This window comes from Triticum urartu, chromosome 2A (genome assembly GCF_056163025.1).
Source record: "Triticum urartu cultivar PI428250 chromosome 2A, HENAU_Tu73, whole genome shotgun sequence".
Taxonomy (NCBI): Eukaryota; Viridiplantae; Streptophyta; class Magnoliopsida; order Poales; family Poaceae; genus Triticum; species Triticum urartu.
This window is the reverse complement of record NC_141874.1, coordinates 1398560-1418911: the sequence shown is the minus strand read 5'-3', so window position 1 is coordinate 1418911 and position 20352 is coordinate 1398560. Positions and strand designations below refer to the sequence as shown.

Here is a 20352-nt window from a genome sequence, read left to right as displayed (position 1 = left end):
AAAGTAAAGCATTACATCGCGATTGCATTGCATACAATAAAGCGACAACCATATGGCTCCTGCCAGTTGCCGATAACTCGGTTACAAAACATGATCATCTCATACAATAAAATTCAGCATCATGCCTTGACCATATCACATCACAACATGCCCTGCAAAAACAAGTTAGACGTCCTCTACTTTGTTGTTGCAAGTTTTACGTGGCTGCTACGGGCTTAAGTAAGAACCAATCTCACCTACGCATCAAAACCACAACGATAGTTTGTCAAATAGACTCCGTTTTAACCTTCGCAAGGACCGGGCGTAGCCATACTTGGTTCAACTAAAGTTGGAGAGACAGTCGCCCGCAAGCCATCTATGTGCAAAGCACGTCGAGGGAACCGGTCTCGCGTAAGCGTACGCATAAGGTTGGTCCGGGTCGTCTCGTCCAACAATACCGCCGAACCAAAGTATGACATGCTGGTAGGCAGTATGACTTGTATCGTCCACAACTCACTTGTGTTCTACTCGTGCATATAACATCAACATAAATAACCAGGCTCTGATACCACTGTTGGGTTTCGTAGTAATTTCAAAATTTTTCCTACGCACACGCAAGATCATGTGATGCATAGCAATGAGGGGGATAGTGTTGTCTACGTACCCAACGCAGACCGACTGCGGAAGCGCTGACACGACGTAGAGGAAGTAGTCGTACGTCTTCACGATCCAACCGATCAAGTACCGAAACTACGGCACCTCCGAGTTCGAGCACACGTTCAGCTCGATGACGATCCCCGGACTCCGATCCAGCAAAGTGTCGGGGAAGAGTTCTGTCAGCACGACGGCGTGGTGACGATCTTGATGAACTACAGCAGCAGGGCTTCGCCTAAACTCCGCTACAGTATTATCGAGGAATATGGTGGCAGGGGGCACCGCACACGGGTAAGGAATAGATCACGTGGATCAACTTGTGTGTTCTAGGGTGCCTCTACCTCAGTATATAAAGGAGCCAAGGGGGGAGGGGGGCGCCGGCCAGGAGAGAGGGCGCAGGAGGAGTCCTACTCCTTCCGGGAGTAGGACTCCGCCCCCAATCCTATTCCAACTAGGATTCCCAAGGGGGAAAGGGGGAGAAGGGTGGCCGGCCACCTCTCCTAGTCCTAATAGGACTAGGGGAAGGGGGGAGGCGCGCAGCCCTTATGGGCAGCCCTTTCACCTTTCCACTAAGGCCCATGAAGGCCCATATGGCACCCGGGGGGTTCCGGTAACCTCCCGGTAACCCGGTAAAATCCCGATTTCACCCGGAACTCTTCCGATGTCCAAACATAGGCTTCCAATATATCAATCTTTACGTCTCGACCATTTCGAGACTCCTCGTCATGTCCGTGATCACATCCGGGACTCCGAACAACCTTCGGTACATCAAAATGCATAAACTCATAATGTAACTGTCATCGTAACCTTAAGCGTGCGGACCCTACGGGTTCGAGAACAATGTAGACATGACTGAGACACGTCTCCGGTCAATAACCAATAGCGGGACCTGGATGCCCATATTGGCTCCTACATATTCTACGAAGATCTTTATCGGTCAGACCGCATAACAACATACATTGTTCCCTTTGTCATCGGTATGTTACTTGCCCGAGATTCGATCGTCGGTATCCAATACCTAGTTCAATCTCGTTACCGGCAAGTCTCTTTACTCGTTCCGTAATACATCATCTCACAACTAACATATTAGTTGTAATGCTTGCAAGGCTTATGTGATGTGTATTACCGAGAGGGCCCAGAGATACCTCTCCGACAATCAGAGTGACAAATCCTAATCTCGAAATACGCCAACCCAACATCTACCTTTGGAGACACCTGTAATGCTCCTTTATAATCACCCAGTTACGTTGTGACGTTTGGTAGCACACAAAGTGTTCCTCCGGCAAACGGGAGTTGCATAATCTCATAGTCATAGGAACATGTATAAGTCATGAAGAAAGCAATAGCAACATACTAAACGATCGGGTGCTAAGCTAATGGAATGGGTCATGTCAATCAGATCATTCAACTAATGATGTGACCTCGTTAATCAAATAACAACTCATTTGTTCATGGTCAGGAAACATAACCATCTTTGATTAACGAGCTAGTCAAGTAGAGGCATACTAGTGACACTTTGTTTGTCTATGTATTCACACATGTATTATGTTTCCGGTTAATACAATTCTAGCATGAATAATAAACATTTATCATGATTATAAGGAAATAAATAATAACTTTATTATTGCCTCTAGGGCATATTTCCTTCACAACACACGTACGGTCAGCGTGACGTCTCCTTCTTCTTGATCCAGCAAGAGGGAAGGAGAGGTTGAGGAAGATGGCTCCAGCAGCAGCACGACGGCGTGGTGGTGATGGAGCTGCAGTACTCCGTTAGGGCTTCGCCAAGCGCTATGGAGGAGGAGGAGGAGGTGTTGGAGAGGGAGAAGGAGGCAACCAAAGGCGTGGATGAAAATCCCTCCTTCCCCACTATATATAGGAGGGCCAAGGGGGGGGGGGGGGCGCCGGCCCTAGGAGATCCAATCTCCTAGGGGGCGGCGGCCAAGGGAGGTTTCCCTCCCCCCCCCCAAGGCACCTAGGAGGTGCCTTCCCCTCCTAGGACTCTTCCCCCTTGAAACCCTAGGCGCATGGGCCTCTTGGGGCTGGTGCCCTTGGCCCATGTAGGCCAAGGCGCACCCCCTACAGCCCATGTAGCCCCCCCGGGACAGGTGGCCCCACCCGGTGGACCCCCGGGACCCTTCCGGTGGTCCCGGTACAATACCGATGACCCCGAAACTTGTCCCGATGGCCGAAACAGGACTTCCCATATATAAATCTTTACCTCCGGACCATTCCGGAACTCCTCGTGACGTCCGGGATCTCATCCGGGACTCCGAACAACATTCGGGTTACTGCATATACATATCCCTACAACCCTAGCGTCACCGAACCTTAAGTGTGTAGACCCTACGGGTTCGGGAGACATGTAGACATGACCGAGACGACTCTCCGGTCAATAACCAACAGCGGGATCTGGATTCACATGTTGGCTCCCACATGCTCCACGATGTTCTCATCGGATGAACCACGATGTCGAGGATTCAATCAACCCCGTATGCAATTCCCTTTGTCAATCGGTATGTTACTTGCCCGAGATTCGATCGTCGGTATCCCAATACCTCGTTCAATCTCGTTACCGGCAAGTCACTTTACTCGTACCGTAATGCATGATCCCGTGACCAGACACTTGGTCACTTTGAGCTCATTATGATGATGCATTACCGAGTGGGCCCAGTGATACCTCTCCGTCATACGGAGTGACAAATCCCAGTCTTGATCCGTGTCAACCCAACAGACACTTTCGGAGATACCCGTAGTATACCTTTATAGTCACCCAGTTTTGTTGTGACGTTTGGTACCCCCAAAGCACTCCTACGGTATCCGGGAGTTACACGATCTCATGGTCTAAGGAAAGGATACTTGACATTGGAAAAACTCTAGCAAACGAACTACACGATCTTTATGCTATGTTTAGGATTGGGTCTTGTCCATCACATCATTCTCCTAATGATGTGATCTCGTTATCAATGACATCCAATGCCCATAGTCAGGAAACCATGACTATCTGTTGATCAACGAGCTAGTCAACTAGAGGCTTACTAGGGACATGTTGGTGTCTATTATTCACACATGTCTTACGATTTCCGGATAATACAATTATAGCATGAATAAAGACAATTATCATGAACAAGGAAATATAATAATAATGCTTTTATTATTGCCTCTAGGGCATATTTCCAACAGTGATACCGGTGGCACTGTTGGTAATGGTTTGGGTGCTGAAAATGATGATGAAGCTTGGTCACAGCCCAAGGAGCCTTACGTGGGCATGAGGTTTGACACTTTGGAAGATGCCAAGGTGCATTAAAATGCATATTCCTTGCAAATGGGGTTTTCAATCAAAATGAATAGTTCAAGGAAGGATCTCAAAACAGGGGAGTTGATAAAACAACAGTTTGTTTGCAACAAGTTTCGGAAGCCTGATGTTGACGACGGAGGGGCAGAAAAGAATCACGTGCTAGATGACATTGTTGAGCAAGAAAAAGATGATAATGAAGATGAGGCTATTGTCTTTCTTGATGATGATAGTAAAGGCAAAAAGAGGAGCAAGAAACGAAAAAGAGATAAAATTGTGCAAACTGGTTGCAAAGCTAAGATGATTGTGAAGGTAATAGATGGCAGATGGGAAGTGATCTACTTTGTTAGCGAGCACAACCATCCGTTGGTTGACAAGCCATGTTTGACTAAGTATTTGCGATCACACCAAGGGATCCCGCCGGAAGAAAGGGCCTTCCTTACTCATCTTCATAACTGCAATTTAACTACAGGTATTGAACCACACCCACCTCCCCCCTATCTTCTAACTTTAAGAACCTGCACATGCCTACTGGTTGTGTGTTTCTTAGCCTATAAACAAGTACCTGTTTTTGCTTGAACCATGTCACTGATTTGCTTCAAACAAATGCCTTAGTTGCTTGATAGTGCCACTAAATTGCTTACAACAGTAGAAAAAAGACATAAAATGCCTGATTTGTTTCTGGATGCTGGACTTGCCTAATGTTTACCTGTTTGTTGCTCAATGCAAAGTTCCTGCTTGCCTAGTTTTTTTATAAAACAAATTTGGTGTTGAATGTGAACTTGCCTATGGTTAGTCTCTTTGTAGCTAAAATGTACAATAGTACTTGTTTCTGGATAGGGTCAACTTGCCTATGATTGAAATTTGTATTGCTCACTAAATGCATAATTACCCCCTTGGTTTGTTTTGTGTATTTTTCTCATGTGTTGCCTGGGGCATATGGTTGTAGTTGCTTGTATAGCTTCATGAATTGCCCAAGCTTTGCATTTGAGTTGCCTTGCTGAAAACAGAAAAGAAACTATTTTTGGCACTGTTTTTGTGTAGAAAAAGGATTGACCACCATTGTGACTTCATGTCAAACAGTTCGTATGATGCACATCATGTCAGATTTCTATGGGACAGAACTCATTGTACCTTATGGCACTAAACACATTACAAACCTCAAGACGCTCTTGAACAAGGATGATACAAAAGAAGGGGATATGATAGAGACAGTTGCTTACTTTAAAGATCAGCAGAGAGAGGATCCAGATTTTTTTACAAGAGAAAATATGATGAGGAAGACAGGGTTGGGAATATTTTCTAGGTCGATGGTGCAGCAAGGAAGGCGTACGTGGAATCTTATCATGATTCACTGGTAGAAAAAGGGCCTATAGTCCCGGTTCGTAAGGGCCTTTAGTCCCGGTTCCAGAACCGGGACGAAAGTGTCGGTACTAATACCTCCCCCCTTTAGTCCCGGTTCAATCCAGAATCGGGACTAAAGGCCCTCCACGTGGGCAGTGCGCAGAGCCCAGTCAGGAGACCCTTTGGTCCCGGTTGGTGGCACCAACCGGGACCAATAGGCATCCACGCGTCAGCACTTCTGTGGCTGGGGTTTTTGTTTTTTTTTGAAAGGGGGGGTGGGGGTTTTGGGGGGTTAATTTAGGTGTTTCATATATTGTGTTAGCTAGTTATAATTAATAGAGAGAAGTGTCCTCTGTTATGTCCGTGCTTGGTCGACGCTACGTACTATACATACGTATATAGAGAGGACTAGACACGCTAGCTAGCTAGTAAGCAAACGAAGGAAACAAAAGATCGTCATGAACATATATGCATATATACAGAGAGAAGTGATACCGACCACCTCTCCTTCTCCGAGAGATTGGTCGAACAACAAGTTCTCGTATATCTATCTGACACTACCGGCTACATATATACAATAATTATCTCTTACAAATATAATCATACAGACTCAGGGTCCACATAGAATTCTCCGTCTTCAGGGATCACGTGGTCAAGAAAGAATGCCGCCAATTCCTCTTGAATTGCTCGCATGCGATCTGGTGCTAGGAGTTCATCCCGCTTCTGAAACATCTAATTTGAAGAAGGGGGTCAATACATATATATATATATATAAATGAATGAAACTCAACACAAATGATGGTAATAAAATAAAATTGTGAATGTTGTTATTTAAGTACTTCATATTGTTCGTTAGAGTACCCGCCCCGCTCACAGGTCGTGTGGCGGATGGACTCGCAGATGTAGTATCCACAGAAATCATTCCCTTGTTCCTGCCACAACCACTTTACAAGACATAGAGGTCAATCAAACTGATAAGCAAGAATGCTAAATGGTATTGATGAAACTAGCGCTTGAATCACTAGGAGATGCGCGGAACATGCTACTATAGTACTTACTTTCGGGTGTCTAAATTCCAGCTCCTTCGGCAGTCCCAGAACTGTTTTGGTGAATTTTCTCCAAACCCTGCCGGACAAATAAAACAATTACTTGATATCAGGAAATGAACAAAGTTGCTGATATGGTGGATAATGATCGATTTAACTTACTTCTTGAGGATTTCAGTCATGTCCACATACTCCTTGGGATCTTTTCGTTTAGAGTCCAAGACGGTTACTACTCCCTGCTCAAGCTTAATCTCTAGGAGAATATAGTGGAAACTGCACACACATGCATAACTCATGAATTACATTACTATAACCTTGACTAATATATAAGGGAAACCGAATACGCACAAGACAGTAACACTCACCTAAAGTTGTAAGGAAAGAGTATTATATCTTTGTTTTGATTTATTACGAACGATCGTAGCAAGTTGGCCTCGGTAGCTGCGGCATGAAGTTTAACCTGAGTTGCATCTATGAGATGTGTGTTAATGAACCCAATATCACCGACTTGTCTTTTCTTCAATTCGGCGATCTTCAATCTGCATAATATAGTGAGGATGATTATAAATACATGCAATGAAAGAGCTAAGCTATATAGAGAAACTTAATGATAGAAGTAGTACTACTTACAGATAGTAGCAGGCGACCGTTGTTTTATCGAGGGCCAATTGATTGAAAAACTGATAGAACTCCTCAAATGGAACAGGCAACAGATCAATTCCAATGAGGTCATGCTCCTTTTTAACTTTCACATACAAAGTACTCCTCCCCCCAGAGTCTCTGCAGATTTTCAAGTACCAATCATGCAATCTTCGCATCATCGTTGATAGAGATCTTTCATCTTTGACGAGAGGCTTCCCGTACTCGTATCTTTGTATTTGCACCTCCATGGGTTCATAATGTACTTCGTCGGGCAGGTAATCTGCAAGATTGCTATAACCGGGCACCATCCTCGGATCATTATCGACGTTGTGGCTAGGCACCTTGAGCGGGGGGCACGATTGCTTCGCTTGTTCGGCGAGCTGGGCAATTTGTTTCCCAGCTCGTCGTTCTTTTAGCCTTTGATCACTGACAGTACTTCCCGACCGCTCCGCTTCGGCAAATTCCTTTCCAATAATGCGGTCATAGTTTCCTTTCCGCGGATTAGACTTCGGTGGTTTTGTCAGGGCAGCCAGAGTGCGCTTCACTTTCACCCGATCTACCTTCTCCTCCGGAGGTGGATGTTTCTTTGCTTTCACCCCTTCAAAGAAGTTCCTCACTTCTTCTCGCGCGATCTCGGCGTTCTCCTCCAGGGTCCTCTCATATGGTAACTTCTCTGGAGTCTTCAGAGAAGGACCGAATCTGTATGTCCTCCCGCCTCTGGTTGTACTGCTAGACGCCGATCGAGCAGACGGAGCGGTTGTCTTCTTTACTTGCTTAAGCGGCGGAGGAGAAGGACTATGACGCGCCGGAGCAGCTGGAGCGGCGGCAGGTCTCTTCCGCCATTGCTGACGAGGTGGAGAAGGAGGAGGCTGGCTGCTCGGGCGCGTCGGCGCAGGCGGAGAAGGAGGCGGAGTGCCGCCATGCGCCGGAGAAGGAGCCGGCCGAGGGCCCTGATGGTCACTCGCCGGAGGAGGAGGCGGTGGAGGCGGAGTGCCCTGACTCGCCGGAGGAGGAGGAGGAGGCGGTGGCGTCCAGTTCGGAAGGTTGATGAGCTCCTTCCGCCATAGGCGTGGAGTCTTCAAAGCAGACCCCAGCCGAGTCTCCCCTTCACCGGTAGGGTGGTCAAGCTGGAGGTCCTCAAATCCCTCCGTTATCTCATCCACCATCACCCTAGCATATCCTTCTGGAATCGTCCGGCAGTGAAAAGTTGCGCCGGGTTCAGTAGGATAAACAGAGCCAATAGCCGCCTTGACCTTCAAATTCATCCATTGCGTCATAAGGTGGCAATTTTGAGACTCCGTTATAGCATCCACGGGATAGCTGGCAGGAGCCGTCAAGGCATGCTCCAGCTGAAGCAACTCGGTGGAAGCCACACTGCTTCTGCGCTGAGATGGCGGGGTAGCTTCGGGGGAGGCTTCGGCAGTACGTTTGCTGCGATTTGCTTCTCGTTCCTCTATCGCGTCTACCCTTGCTTGCAGCGCCTGTATTTGGGTCTGCTGCACTTTTTTCCTCCTCTCATGGGATTTGTAACCGCCTGCGTCCGGAAACCCAACCTTCCACGGAATGGAGCCTGGCGTGCCTCGTGTCCGTCCAGGGTGCTCAGGATTCCCGAGGGCCATTGTGAGCTCGTCGTTCTCTCTGTCTGGAAAGAACGTCCCTTCCTGCGCTGCTTCGATATACTGCTTAAGCTTACTGACTGGTATGTCCATTTGATCATTCGTCCAAATGCACTTCCCTGTTACAGGGTCCAGTGTTCCGCCAGCCCCGAAGAACCAAGTCCGGCAACGGTCTAGCCAGTTAATTGTCTCTGGTTCGATCCCTTTATGAACCAGATCATTCTCAGTCTTGGACCACTTAGGCCGGGCTACGAGGTAGCCACCTGACCCCGTGCGATGGTGAAGCTTCTTCTTCGTAGCATTTTGTTTGTTTGTCGCCGACATCTTCTTACTCTTTTCTGATGTCTTGTGGGCCACAAATGCGGGCCAGTGATATCTGATCTTCTCATATCTGCCCTTGAATTCTGGTGTCTCATTATTTTCGACAAACTTATTCAGCTCTTTCTTCCACCTCCTGAATAGTTCTGCCATCCTCTTCAGAGCAAAAGACTTGATTAATTTCTCTTTAACTGGGTTCTCTGGATTATCCTCAGGCGGTAGGGTGAAATTTGACTTCAGCTCAGTCCAAAGATCATTTTTCTGCATATCATTGACATAAGACACCTCAGGGTCTTCTGTAGCCGGCTTAAACCATTGCTGGATGCTTATCGGGATCTTGTCCCTAACCAGAACCCCGCACTGAGCAACAAATGCGCTCTTTGTCCGGAGGGGTTCAATAGGTTGGCCGTCGGGCGCGATTGCTATGATCTCAAACTTTTCATCCGAGCTCAACTTTTTCTTCGGGCCTCGTCTCTTTACCGAAGTTTTGCTCGATTCGTAGGGCTAGAAAAAAGAACAAAGACTTAATTAATATGTGTACATACCAAAACAATGAATGCATCAATCAGCTAGTCAGCATAGGCTTAACTAATATATATACCTGGCCGGACTCGGTTCGGTCACCGGAGCCGTCATCACGGTCTCTTTCTTGCACCGGCATTGGGTCATCGGAGCCGTCCTCATGTTCTTCTTCTTGCACCGGCATTAGGTCACCGTAGCCAGCTTGTTCACCCTCTCCTTCCAGACCATCGGTTTCATTGAGAAACAACGAGATGGCATCACTTCCTTCTGCGATTATGTCCCACAACAACGCTTCTTTTGTTGCTTCGTCTAGGGCGGTGTCCATAATTTCTACAAATATTTACAACATTGCAATTATTGTTCAAACATGACAGATGGATATATTAGTGCCAAACGTAGAACTAGCTACCTAATCATAGTATGCTATCGGGAGGGGGTATATATCGACAACGACGACACTACATCTATTCTTTCTTCTCCTCTTTTTTTTCTTCTTCCTCTTCTTTTTTTATCCTCTTCTTCCTCTCATGTTCGCTAGGATCACCGAGGGGTCGGGAGGTTTCCTAGTGTCAAGGGATTCAACAAAACCATGTCTTCATCATTAGGCGAAAGTAACATGTGCATGATGGTACGAAGCTCTTCAAAGTTGTTCTGGAACGGAGTCCTAGATAGGATAATTCGCTTTTTGGTACAAAGTTCAGCAAGAGCCTTCCGAATATCGCTATTTGGAAGGCCTTTGCTGAATTCGTACCAAAAGGCGGATTATTCTATCCGGGACTCCATTCCAGAACAACTTTGCAGAACTTCGTACCAACATGCCCTAGTTACTTTCGGCTAATGATGAAGGCATGGATTTCTTCAATACTTTGACACTAGGAAATGCCCCATGGGCTGAAGTGGGAGGGGAACCAGCCCCTAGTGGGCTGGTGCGCCCCCCATGGGCCTCCCCTGCGCCTAGGGTTGGAAACCCTAGGGGTGGGGGCGCCCCACTTGGCTTGGGGGGCACTCCACCCCCCTTGGCCGCCGCCCCCTTGGAGATTCAATCTCCTAGGGCCGGCGCCCCCCTAGGGGTCCTATATATAGTGGGGGGAGGGAGGGCAGCCGCACCCTAGCCCCTGGCCTCTCCCTCTCCCTCCCGTGACACTCCTCCCTCTCCCTGAGCTTGGCGAAGCCCTGCCGAGATCACCGTTACTTCCACCACCACGCCGTCATGCTCCTGGATCTTCATCAACCTCTCCTTCCCCCTTGCTGGATCAAGTTGGAGGAGACGTCTTTCCAACCATACGGGTGTTGAACGTGGAGGTGTCGTCCGTTCGGCGCTAGGTCATCGGTGATTTGGATCATGACGAGTACGACTCCATCAACCCCGTTCTCTTGAACGCTTCCGCGCGCGATCTACAAGGTTATGTAGATGCACTCCTCTCTCCCTCGTTGCTAGATGACTCCATAGATTGATCTTGGTGATGCGTAGAAAATTTTAAAATTCTGCTACGTTCCCTAACAGCAGGTGCCCACGAGGCACCAGGGCGTGGGCCCCTGGCCAGTCTCCGGTGCCCATCTTCTGCTATATAAGCCCATTTTCCCTAAACAAAATAAGGAGAGGACTTTCCAGATGGAACGCCACTGTCTTGAGGAGGAACTTGGGCAGGAGCACTTTTAATCTCCGGCAGAGCAATTCTGCCTGAGATACTTCCCTCCATGAGGAGGAAATCGAAGCCATCGTCATCACCAAGAACCCTCTCATCGTGGGAGGGCCAATCTTCATCAACATCTTCACCAACACCATCTCATCTCAAACCCTAGTTCATATCTTGTATTCAATCTTTTTATAGAAACCTCAGATTGGTACCTCTGAGTTGCTAGTAGTGTTGATTACATCTTGGTTGATTCTACTTGGTTCATTTGGTGGAAGATTATATGTTCAGATCCTTCATGATATTCAAATCCCCTCTGATCTTGAAGATGCATATGATTTGTGATTAGTTACTTTTGTTGTTGAGGACATGAGAGAAGTCTTGTCGTAAGTAATCATGTGAATTTGGTATTCGCTCGATATTTTGATGATATGTATGTTGTTGATTCCCTTAGTGGTGTTATGTGAACGTCAACTACATGACACTTCACCATATTTGGGCCTAATGAAATGCATTGTGGAGTAGTAATTAGATTATGGGCTAGAGTGACAAAAACTTACACCCTAGTTTATGCTCTATTCCGTAAGGGGATGATTTGGATCCAAACGTTTCATGCTATGGTTAGATTTATCTTAATTCTTATTTCATAGTTGCGGATGCTTGCGATAGGGATTAATCATAAGTGCGAGGCTTGTTCAAGTAAGAACAACGCCAAGCACCGGTCCATCCACATGTCAAATTATCAAAGTAGCGAACGCAAATCGAACAAACATGATGAAAGTGATTAGATGAAATTCCCATGTGTCCTCGGAGCGTTTTACTTGCTATAAGAGAAAGTTTCGGCCTGTCATTTGCTACCAAAAAGGATTGGGCTACCTTGCTGCACTTTTTTTACCATTACTATCTATTTCTTGTGAGAAATTATGTTACTATCAAACTATCTGTTACCGATAATTTCAGTGCTTGTAGAAAATACCATGCTGAAAATCGCTTGTCATTTCCTTCTACTCCTTGTTGGGTTCGACACTCTTACTTATCGAAAGGACTAAGATTGATCCCCTATACTTGTGGGCCATCAAGACTCTTTTCTGGTGTCGTTGCCGAGGAGTGAAGCGCCTTTGATGAGTGGAATTTGGTAAGGAAAAAAATCCCATTATATTACGTGCTGAAATTTACTGTCACTTGTTGCTATGGAATGTAATCCTTTGAGGGGTTTGTTTGGGATATCTTCACCTTGACTGGAAGCACAAAGAGTTTCTCCTCAATCTACTACACCTACTCAAAATATTTATTACGATATTCCTTCGGTATGATAGAGAAACTTCTAGCTAATCCTTATGCAGAAGATGAAACAATACATCCTGACATGCACCTAATATATATGGTTGAAGTTTGTGAATTATTTAAACTTGCAGGTCTATCCAGAGATGAAGTTATAAGAAGGTTTTCCCTTAATCTTTGAAGGGAAATGCATTGACATGGTATAGGCTATGTGATAATATTGGAACATGGGGTTGGAACTGATTGAGATTGGAATTTCATCAAAGGTTTTATCCTACGCATCTGGTTCATTGTGATCGGAATTATATATATAATTTTTGGCCTCGTGAAGGAGAAAGTATCGCTCAATCTTGGGGGAGGCTTAAGTACATGATGTACACATGCCCCAATCATGAACTCTCAAGGGAAATTATCTTACAAAAATTTTATACTCGGCTTTCTCATGATGATCAAACTATGCTCGATTCTTTTTCTACCGGTTCCTTTATGAAGAAAACTATTGAATTCAGATGGGATCTTCTGAAAAGAATTAAACACAACTCTGAAGATTGGGAACTCGACGAAGGTAAAGACTCATGTATAATACTTAAGTTTGATTGTGTTAAATCTTTTATGGACACCGATGCTTTTCATAAGTTTAGCACTAAATATGAACTTGACTCTGAGATAGTATCTTCCTTTTGTGAAATCATTTTCTACTCATGTTGATCTCCCGAAGGAGAAGTGGTTTAAATATCATCCACTTATTAATGAAAAGATTGAGGAACCCGTTATAGTTAAAGATGAAACTATCATTTACAATGTTGATCCAGTTGTGCCTACCACTTATATTGAGAAACCACATTTTCCTGTTAGGATAAAGGAACATGCTAAAGTTTCAACTGTGGTTAGTAAAAGTAATATTAGAACACCTAGACCCTATGAACAAATTAAAGCTAAACGTAATGTTGCTATGGTTAAAGATCTCTTGGTCAATAATATCGATGGGCATCTTATTTACTTCTGTAATGGAGATACTAGAATTGCTAAACCTAATCTTAGAGATAAGAATAGACCTGTTGTTGGCATGCATGTTGTCTCTGTTAAAATAGGAGATCATTGTTACCATGGCTATGTGATTTGGGTGCTAGTGTGATTGTTATTCCGTTCACCTTATTGATACGTCTCCAACGTATCTATAATTTTTGATTGTTCCATGCTGTTTTATTATCATTCTTGGATGTTTTACAATAATTTTATAGCAAATTTATATCATTTTTGGGACTAACCTATTGACATAGTGCCTAGTGCCAGTTGCTGTTTTTTGCTTGTTTTTTACTTCGCAGAAAATCAGTACCAAACGGAGCCCAAACGCAGCGAAACTTTTTGGAGAATTTTTCTGTCCAGAAGACACAGGATGGGCCAAAGAAGTACCAGAGGGGTGCCCCGAGGGGTAGGGATGGCAATGGGTCGGGTTTGGGGCGGGTGGAGCTAGTCCAAATCCAACCCATGACCCATCTTCGTACCCTCTGCCCATCCACCAAATTATCCATGGGCACAACTTGTGCCCATGCCCAAACCCGCTGGATACCCACATACCCATGATGCTCCATGGGCATAGAAAAGTCAATATGAAGCCTTCACAAAGATCAAATTAACTCATCATCATTCACTCACAAATGACAACATAAACTACATGCATAAGTAGGCAACAAGTAATACGATGAGTCCTTAAGTGTGACATACCAGAGGTTGATTCTGCATCATATAGCTTATGGCACCAGTTGCATATTGCCTGCCATTTCCCATTGATCTGCTCTTTCTACTGTCACTGGCTTATGGCCGCACATGTCATATGGGTATCCATTAGATATCCATGGAGCACAAACTATAACCGTGCCCGACCCGGCTGTTCGTGGGTATCCATATCCACGGACCCATTGGTAGAAATACGCTCCATACCCTTGCCCAACCGGGTCGGGTATCCATGGGTATCTAGATCCATGGATAAAATTTCCATCCCTACCGAGGGGGGCACAACCCACCTGGGCGTGCCTGGGGGCCTGGTGGGTTGTGCCCACCTCGACGGCTTCCTGCACCGCCTCTTTGCTCTATAAATACCCAAATATTCCAGAAACCCCAGGGGAGTCAATGAAACATAATTCCAGCTGCCGCAAGTCCCAGGACCACCAAATCCAATCTAGCCACCATCACGGAGGGGTTCATCATCCTCATTGGGTGCCGCTCTGATGATGCATGAGTAGTTCATTGTAGACCTATGGGTCCGTGGTTAGTAGCTAGATGGCTCCCTCTCTCTCTTTTCATTCTCAATACAATGGTCTCTTGGAGATCTATTTGATGTAACTCTTTTTGCGGTGTGTTTGTTGAGATCCGATGAACTTTGAGTTTATGATCAGATCTATTTTATCCATGAAAGTTATTTGAGTTTTGATCTCTTATATGCATGATTACTTATATCCTCACATTTCTTCTTTGAATCTTTGATTTAGTTAGGCCGACTAGATCGATTTTTCTTGCCATGGGAAGAGGTGCTTTGTGATGGGTTCGGTCGTGCGGTCTTCTTTCCCAGTGACAGAAGGGGCAGCAAGACACGTATTGATCATTGCCATGAAGGATGGGGTCTATTCCTACATGAATAGATCTTTTCTACATCATGTCATTGTTCTTATTGCATTACTCCGTTTCTCCATGAACTTAATAGACTAGATGCATGCTGGATAGCGGCCGACGTGTGGAGTAATAGTAGTAGATGCAGGCAGGAGTCGGTCTACTAATCTTGGACGTGATGCCTATATAATGATCATTGCCCAGATATCGTCATAATTATTTGAAGTTCTATCAATTGCCCAACTGTTATTTGTTTACCCACCGTATGCTATTTTCTCGAGAGAAGGCACTAGTGAAATCTATAACCCCCGGGTCTATTTCCTCATCATATATCTTTAGTTCCATATTGCTATTTTCCTTTTTATTTATTTGCAAATTTATTTTCAGATCTATATTATCAAAAACCCAAAAATATCCCACTGAATTTTATTTGCCGTTATTCTATTTGCATCTACCAAATTATATCTTTACCAATCTTTTACCCATGAGGGATTGACAACCCCTCTTACGCGTCGGGTTGCAAGTATTTGTTCTTTGTGTGCAAGTACCGTTTATATAGTGTTGCTTAGTTCTCCTACTAGTTTGATAACCTTGGTTTCATCACTGAGGAAAATACCTACCATAGTTGTGCTGCATCATCCCTTCCTCTTCAGGGAAAAACTGACGCAGACACGAGACATCATTTATATCAAGAGATTATGAGTGATATTGCACCTGTTGAGATGGAAGAAATTGATGTTACTATTAAACTTGCGAATAGGGATACTATTTCACCGCTAGGGATTGTTAGAGATGTTGAAGTCTTGTGTGGAAAAATAAAATCCCCTACTGATTTTCTAGTTCTTGGTTCTCCACAAGATGATTTTTGCCCCATTATATTTAGTAGACATTTTTTAATATGTTTAATGCTAAGCTTGATTGCAATAAAGAAATTGTCAGTGTTAACTTTGGTGACGTATCTCATGAGTTTAATTTCTCCAAGTTTCGTAGACAATCTCATGATAAAGAATTGCCTAGTAAGGATGACATTATTGGTCTTGCTTCTATTGTCGTACCTCCTATTGATCCGTTGGAACAATATTTGCTAGACCATGAGAATGATATGCACATGAATGAAAGAAATGAAATAGATAAGATGTTCTTTGATCAACCACCTATCCTTAAACACAATTTGCCCGTTGAAACTCTTGGAGGTCCTCCTCTACCTAAAGGTGATCTCATGTTTGAGTTGAAACAATTACTCCCTCCGTCCGGGTTTATTAGGCCTAAAGACAACTTCTCTTAGACCAAGACACATAGTAATTTTCTCACATTAACTCTTCCACCACACTCCCAATGCACCCTCTCACATGCATGCAGCCAATGAAAAACATGCATGAAGTGTATTAATTTCTCAGCCATGACACCAACAACAATGGTTTTCAATGCAACTAATGAAATGGTTGCATGCATGCACCTTTCCAAAGCCAGGCCTTATAAAAAGGGACGCGCTTGTGATGCTGAGAATCCTAATAAACCCGGACGGAGGGAGTACCTGGTACTTTGAAACATGCTTATCTTGATGAAAAGGAAATATATCCTGTTATTATTAGTGCTAACCTTTCAGAGCATAAGAAAAAAGACTACTTAAAGTTCTGAGGAAGCACCGTGCTGCTATTGGATATACTTTGGATGATCTTAAGGGCATTAGTCCCACCCTATGTCAGCACAAGATTAATATGGAACAGGATACTAAGCCGGTTATTGATCACCAACAACGGTTAAATCCTAAGATGGATGATGTAGTAAGAACTGAAATATTAAAGCTTCTGGAAGCAGGTATAGTCTATCCCATAGCTGATAGTAGATGGGTAAGTCATGTTCATTGTGTTCCTAAGAAAGGAGGCATTACCGTTGTTTCTAATGATAAAAATGAACTTATTCCACAAAGAATTATAGTTATAGGATGGTAATTGATTTTACAAAATTAAACAAAGCTACTAGAAAAGATCATTACCCCTTGCCTTTTATAGATCAAATGTTACAAAGACTATCTAGACACACACACACACACTTTTGTTTTCTTGATGGATATTCTGGTTTCTCTATGACACTTGAGTTCAGCCTGTAGCGTCCTTGTCCGAACCTTCGGTAGTAAGCCTATATAATTTCTTATCTTGCTTTGTCTGTCATGGGACAAACTGACTAGCACAAGTCAGTCTTCCTAGTTCCCAACAAGTAACGACTAGTACACGATCAACCAGTACAACTTCTAGCCAAGTAAGTCTTCCCGGTTCCCACCTAGTAAATGCTTCACATAAACATTGTTTAATTATCAATCTTCTAGTTTGTCTTATAACTGTATAGCAAACATACTCATGCGTTGCAATGGAAAAAACAAACTCTCATGCACCCCTAATGAGTTGTCACTTTTTCTCTTTGTACCATCGTCAATGGTGGTCACCTGTCCATCTATTTATGATAAACATGATAAGTCCCAAGGGGGAGAGTTTGATCATCACATTTTAGCATGGACGGATTGTATAATATAAACATGGCTAAGCAAAATTTATAACATGAGGTTCAAAAGAAACGAGGTTCAGTCTCAAGGCGGCGAGTTTGATGAGTTGCCAAGCTCCTCCACCATACATGTTATGGTGCCAACCAATTCAACGTCATATGTCCATGCATGCCACACGCCGCGCCCTCAAAACACTATCCAGACACCCGCACATGTAGGTTAATTACCACACCCATTCTTTCCTTCTTTTAATTTCCATTTCTTTTCTTGCCCATTTATTTAATCAAGGTCCTCTCTCTCTCACATTGGCCCATCCAGCCATGGAATTCCTAGCAATCTCATTTAATTAATGGGATATTTTCTTCCTCCAATTTAATTATTTGTGATTTTCGAAAAAATGTTACTAAAATTCAAAATTGTTTTGGCTTTTTATAAATCGTTCAAAACTTTCAAAAATGTTCCGGTTATAAAATTATGTTCACAAATTCAAAAAATGTTTGCTAGTTTGTTCAGAAATTTAAAATGTTCACATTTTCTAAAAATTGTATAGAAGTTCAAATTGTTGCTTATTCCAATTTTTGTTCATAAATTCAAAAAATATTCAGTACTTTAAAAAAAGCATCGACTATACAAAAACACATATAAAAGAAATTTTCCTCATTTTCCTAATTTTGTTTGGATTTTCAAAAAATGTACCCACTTTATAAAAAATGTTCGTAATTCTAAAAAATGTTTCGTGTTTTTCAAAAAATAAACTCGAAATATATAAAAATAGTTCATATTTTTTAAACTGTTCGATATATCCAAATTGTACGTGTTTTGTAAAATGTTCAGAATTTTAAAAGTTGTTCCTATTTTCCAAAGAACTGAGCATGTTTTCGATACATGATTCGTGGTTTTAAAAAATGTTCAGGATTGTTCAAAACTGTTCACATTTTTTACGCTGTTTGAGATTTCAAATTGTTTGGGTTTTGTCATAAAATGTTTGGAATTCCAAAAATATTCAAATTTTATCAAAAAGATTAGATTAATAAATTATTTTTGTTTTTTGAAAATATTGGCATTTCAAAATTGTTAACATGGTTTCGAAATGAAAATTTGAATATTTTTGATAATATGCGCTCAAATATGAACATTGCTATGGATATTTATATATTTCACACATTCTGTACTTTGTAGCAGCCACCGCTCTAGTGGCAAGCATGTCACTTGAGCAGTGTGTGGTGGTGAGTTCGAATCCTCATGAGCTCCAAAATCACTAATTGAGAAGCATTCCTTCCGAAGATCACTTCCACCCTTCCAGGTTGTGACAAGTGGCATGCTGGATGTGTGCCATTTGTCGTAACCTGTGTTTTCCCTTTTTTTCGTAGAATCAGTCATTCAAAACATTTTATCTCTTAAATCACGTGTCTAAATCTCGAACACTTTTCACAGTTGGATTCCTCGCGTCGAGATTCAAAATTAGGTCCCATGTTGATAGGTTTCGACGAATTTTTTTCACGAAAAAAACCAAACAAAAAACCCAACGAAAAAACCAAACTGCAAGCACTTTTTTTTCCTTTCCGAGAGGCACAGTTGTGCCTCTCACGGAAGCAAATCGGTGCCTCTCACGGAAGGAAAAAAAGAAAATGTTTTTTTTTCATTTTCGAGAGGCATGGTCGTGCCTCTTGCGAAAGCAAAACTGTGCCTCTCACAAATGAAAAAAAGATAAACTGCATTTTTTTCAAGAGGCATGGCCGTGCCTCTCGTGTAAGAAAAATTGTGCCTGTCATGGAAGGAAAAAAGAGAGGAAAAAGTTTTTTTCGTTTTCGAGAGGCACGCCGTGCCTCTCGCGGAAGCAAAACCGTGCCTCTCACGGAAGGGAAAAAGAGAAAACTCATTTTTTATGTTTTCGAGAGGCACGTCCATGCCTCTCGCGGAAGAAAAAAACACATTTTTTCGCGCAATTTTTTTAATTTTGTTTGTCGAAAAGCTAAGAAACACCGGCAGAAGATGAAAAGCCAAAAAAGGAAAAAACTTCTAAAAAGCCGAAAATGCGTGCGTAAACCCTAAAAAAACTTAAAAACCGGAGGAGCGTCCAGAGCGCGACACGTGGTGACGGATGATAGCGGCGCGCTCTCAGCCCACCTCAAGTAACCCTTCAGGAGGCTCCCGAAGGAACGCTCCTCGATTAGTCGCTGTCCATGAGCTCCCTTCTTTTTAACCATTTTTTACGTCTCGCACTAACAAAAACTAAAGAGCTTCGCTCTGCTGAGCTGGCCCGTGCAGAGCCTGTGCGTCAAGATCTGCGTCTCTTTTTTACGCCACGCGCTAAAAAAAATTTTGAGTTGCGCCGCGCGGTAAAATAAGAAGTAGCTTTGAGCTGGTGGGCCGGCCCAATAGTGTCCAGAGCCTGTGCATGTTGCTCTACGTCATATAAAATCGACAAGTAGGTCAAAGCTACCCTAGAGGCGATCTAGGGTTCCACTGTTCCTCCGGCGGCGACGTCGGAGTCCACGGAAAATATCTCGGTGGCGACGTTGGGGAGATCAACAATAGGTCCAAGGACACAAGGCCCGCCCTGCATGGCGGCTCCATCGCTTGTGGGAGTAAGGGAGGAGGAAGAGAAGTTGAAGGCGGCGGCGATCGTGGAAGGCGAGGAGGAGGAGGCCAGGAGGCAGATCGGAGTGAGAAACACAATGACGGGGGGATCGACTAGCAGGGGCCCTCCGGCAGGGGGAGCAGGAGGTAGCGGAAGCGGGGGTGGAGATGCGTTAGAGGAGGAGGATGAAGATTGGGATTACTATGGCCCGGAACCAGATTTGGAGGACAAATTTGCTGGCATGAAGCTGCATGGAGAGGAGGAGGACGACCTCGATCTGTCAGGGGAAGTCGAGGAATTTATCAAGGGGGTGCGGTGGCTAGGATTGTTTCG

The 20352-nt window shown here is 43.9% G+C and overlaps 1 pseudogene; it reads left to right on the top strand.

Annotated features, from left to right (window-relative positions):
* Positions 1-4228: 4228 nt before the first annotated feature.
* Positions 4229-20352, top strand: part of LOC147982657 (protein FAR1-RELATED SEQUENCE 5-like) — a 30001-nt pseudogene continuing 13877 nt past the window's right edge.